The sequence below is a fragment of the Plectropomus leopardus genome, chromosome 6 (assembly GCF_008729295.1).
Source record: "Plectropomus leopardus isolate mb chromosome 6, YSFRI_Pleo_2.0, whole genome shotgun sequence".
NCBI lineage: Eukaryota > Metazoa > Chordata > Actinopteri > Perciformes > Serranidae > Plectropomus > Plectropomus leopardus.
The window spans coordinates 27,168,327-27,173,115 of NC_056468.1; positions in this window are offsets into that span (position 1 = coordinate 27,168,327).

Sequence of the window (4,789 nt, forward strand, 5' to 3'; positions counted from 1 at the left end):
CAGTCATCTTTATGCATTTTCTTACTGAATTAAACTTACAGACATTTTCTATTGAATCTTAGATGATTAACAGCAGACACAGCTGAGCAGGCTAACTAAAACATCAATAAGCAAGTCATCTGGATGAAAAATATAAATACTAGACAATTCAAATATGAAAATATTGTAATTTTTACTCATCATAACATCTCTAATGTGGATGTCAGTGTAACAAACAGTGACTTCACCTGGCACATCTCAGTTCCAGCTGAAAGCATCAACAACATAAATGGCTGATGACTGATTGTTCTCTTAAAAGGACAAAATTGCCATAAAATTACTTTTAACAGCTTGTGCAGCACAATGCACGTGTTCTGAAGCCAAACAATTGTGGTTTTGGATTCAATAGTCGACTGTTTACTTCATTGTTCGTAGATTTTCCAGACTTCTCTGCACAATGCCAACAGTAGCAAACAGATGTTACCTCCAAAGGTTTAGGACATATTTTAATAATGGTTAGAGCATGGCCGATTGGCCGGTGAGTGGTAAATACAAAATTCCAAAATCTAACTGTTAAGCTTTCTAGTGTTTATACTGTTGTTGCAGCACTGACTGCAACACTTAATTTTCAGACAAGTATTAATATAGCTTTTGTTTTGAATGGGTATTTTGTTATTTCTGATGAAAAACACTAAAAGTACAATTTCTACTTACAATGTGGACCTTCAGCAAAAACAAACTACCAGATTGCTGCAGTGCAAGTTGAGGAAGTGCAGGCAAAAAGCTGTTTGTAATATATATTATCCCATCGAGGTTCACCTGATTATTACAATCCATGATATATTTTGACATCTTTAAGTTATTACTGTCACACATTGTTCCTTTGTCCGGTGTCATGTGCAGGTATAATGCTTATTATTAAGGGTGGATATAATCCCCCATTTCACTGTATGATACGATATGATATGATTCTGAAAAAACAATTGAGAAATTATTTTATTTATATATGTGTATTATATAAATATATGTATTAAACACAGGTAAGTAATACACTGGCAAAATCCCTGATGTGAGACAAATGTATGTTATATTATATATTGTCATCATTATACTCATCATGCATTTTCACCTCATATTGCCTTGAGAAAGACAGAGGACAGCTGAGTGTGGACCAGTTGATCCAGTGTCTGACCTGTAAGTAAATTCCTCTGCCCTGCTGAAACTGACACTCAGCAGAGGAAGATGATGTAAGTGCCTGTTCAGGACAGGGAAGGTAACATGACAAACATCGATTGATCACCGAAAAGCAGGAAACAGCAACCTCATCTTGTAGGTTACCAGACACCCCCCAACACACCGGCCAGGAACATATTAAATATTTACATTTGATGACCAACAGAAAAAAAGAGGCCTCCAGTGTAAAGGAGCTGAGCATACGTTCACATGTTTTATCTTTGGAACATGAGATAACACATTTTCCTGTGATCTATGAAAAGCTTTAAAGTACCATTAAAAGGAGAATGTTACGTTAATCTGGTGGCTTACCCCTGAAATCCCAGTGTAAACCTAGAGAGAGGCTAGAGGAGGAAGGCGGAACGTAATCTGTGCACCGACTGGCTGTTGGTTTGGAGGAAGAAGTCCGGTCTGATGGCTCTCATCTGGACCCCATCAGGCTGAATGTCCCCAGGCAGTCAGACTGGCATCCCTGCACCGGGCCTGTTCCTTTATTAAAGCCTCAGCCTCCTCTGACCCAGCACACACAGAGTGAGCCCCAGGGAACGCAGACAGACACACACATGGTTCCCATAGGTCAGTTTGGTTGTTTGTGAGTTGTGCGTTTGACTCCCTCATAGGCCACATATGGATTTGAGTCGAAACAACTTGGAGTGAGATGCTTTTCTTCACAGAACATCTGCTTAATGATAGTGTACCAAAAGGGAGGGGCAGATACAATCACAATGAGGCCAAGAAAAATCAGAGACATATGACATGAATAAGGTGAATTTCCACAGTTGCTAATGTGATACAATATGTTGAGCAGACAGAACAACAGAGTGCACAGTACTCAGTGCTGGATCCACCTGCTGCCACAAGAATCAGGATTAACCAAACTCAGGCGCACAGGGTAAAATGTAATTTTAGAGACAAACCAAAACTAAGTAGATACTGAATCACTTGGTATTTGGCACCTAAAAGAAACCTTAAGATATAAGATTCTACTGGCAAAATATCACTTATGTTGGTATGTTAGTGTTGTGTCAGTCTTATGGCGTCTGACAATTTAGCCCTGAATGTTTTATGAATAGCCTCTGATGTAAATGTGTAGGTTTTATATGTTTTTTTTGTTGTTGTTTTTTTTAAAATTACAATAGCCCTCTGGCTTGGATACGCATATGAATGTATGTAGCCTATGTATGTGTGTGATGGTAAAAGTGTATGTCTCAAATTCCACTTATTACTTTCAGCTTTTCAGACTAATAAATACACAACAGAAATCCACAAAATGTTAAGAAAAATAAAATTCTCACACCTATTTTCCTTACTAAACAGAGAAATACAGCTGTGCACCTTCTGAATTAAACTTTCTCTAGATTAGAGAAGACTGATGCAGCTTTATTGCCTGGGTAACTCATCACAAAACACACTTTCTTCAGAGAAAAAAAACCTCACCCAAACCATCTTGGTTACTCTTGCTAGCAATCTAGTTAGTAAGTCCACTGTTCCAACAATCACCAGCTCTGGTTTGGTCAAAATAAATCCTTAATTCAGATGTAGAAAACAGGCCATTATTCCCCATGGTGTCCCTCTGTTGTTGTTGGCCGCTGGCTGTTCACAGTCCTGTAACTTATCCATCCACTACTGGGTGTTGCAGTGTCTTTCAGCTTAGCTGCCTGTTCCACCAGACTGGAGACTGAGCTCTGGTGGTGCATGCTGTGCACTACATACAATGAGTCTGATAGAAAGAGGAGTGCCTGTATTTATGACAGTATTGAAAGATATACCTTTGGGATATCTATATATCCAGGAATACCATAATACTGTAATACCAGCCAAGCCTAATGGGCCTGATTATAATTTTAAAAAAGCCGAGGATCCAATAATCTGTCATTCTATTCATACCTGTACTTGAATAATATACAAAGTTACATTCCAACACTGAAAAAATAAATATATATGCCTACATTTAAGTATTTTTCCAACTCTACTTAATAAATGTTTAAAGATAGTAGTTGTAAATTGTTCTCTTTCTACTAATTACTAACAGTGAGGAATATTTCCATCACAATTCATATTTAATCTTGAAAATTTAAAACATTTTTTAAGAGTGAGTTAGGTGTCAGAGTGCATAAAAAGCATCAAAATAATGCTTGTGTATCAAAAATTCCCAGGGGAAGGATTTGCTTGGACCTACCTACAGAAGTTCCAGGCTGAACCCCCATATCCTCAAATCGTAGAAATGCCCCTGGTAAATACAAGGTTTCAGTAACATTCTGCAATTTCCATTTGTGGCTTTTGGTGACTTGCAGGTTGTAATCAAGAAAATAAAACCATGACACACAGGAAGTGATGCATTTTATGCTGGCGGGCAGCAGCAGTTCAAAAAGAACAATCGGCATCGTTCGCATGAGCAACAATGCCATCATGGCTTTACAGGAAGAAAAAGTAATGTTGGCCAACTCAAACTTCATCAGTGGAAATCATAGTTCTGTTCGAGATTAACAAATAATGTATGCTGTTAAAATAAAACCAGATGGAAGCGTCACCAGTTACCACTTCTAATTTGACTAAATATGGGTATCTTGTGTATTTCGTGTCATTTATCCTTTTCATAAATATTTTTTTTATGGTTACAAAGTGCCTCACAGGTGCACCACAAAATACAAAACTACAAACAAACAACTTTCAAATAATTGTATAACTGTTCTTAAAACAGTTCTTTGCAGACAGACTTTTGCCTGCAGTGTCGTATAAACACACTTTTCACCAAATAATCAAGTGACTGATTGTTTTACCTCATTTCTAACTTGTACTTGTGTTTGAATGTGAGTCAAATAACAACGCAAATGTTATCACATAATTACTGAGAGTTCAGCTCTGTAACAGCCCACTAATCTCAATACATCATGAGCAACACCTGATGCTTTTAGAGAAAAATGTGAAAAAACAAAGAGTTTGCTTTTGTTGAACTCACTGACATCACAGGCTAAAAAGAATAAAAGGAATCTTTCCATGTGTTTTGCCTTGATTCATTTTTCTTTTTTGGCAATTGGTACTGTGTGAAATCAAATCTCCGCTGACGTGTATAAATTTCCGGTATTTGACTTTTCATTGCCTTTATTGTAATTATGTTTTTGTTTTTGAGAATAGCGTAAGAACCCAGCTAGAGCCACAGCCTGTAGGGAGGGATCAGAAGCACATTTGTCTGTTCTATTGCCTGTTGTTTTGAACTTTGAAATGCAATTCGGGGAGATAGATCTATAAAGATACACTAAATGCTAAAGCTGTAGAGCAGTGAGGGAGATGAGGCCAGCTCCAGACCCCGCAAATCTCACTTATATTGCATTTAGGATAAAAAACCCAGGCACGGTAACATTTACAAAGAATTTGCTCCTTGGCCTCGAAAGAAATCCTGCAAATCTTGCAAGTCTGTCAGCATCATAGTAGTGCTCCATTGCTCTGAGGCACCTACAGAAGACATTTCTGTCTTAGTGAAAAGAACACTGAGAACTAAGAGTAAATCTGCACAATTTTAGACTCTGCAGTCTCTGAACCCTTATCTGAGAATCTGACACATGCCTCAAATGTGATA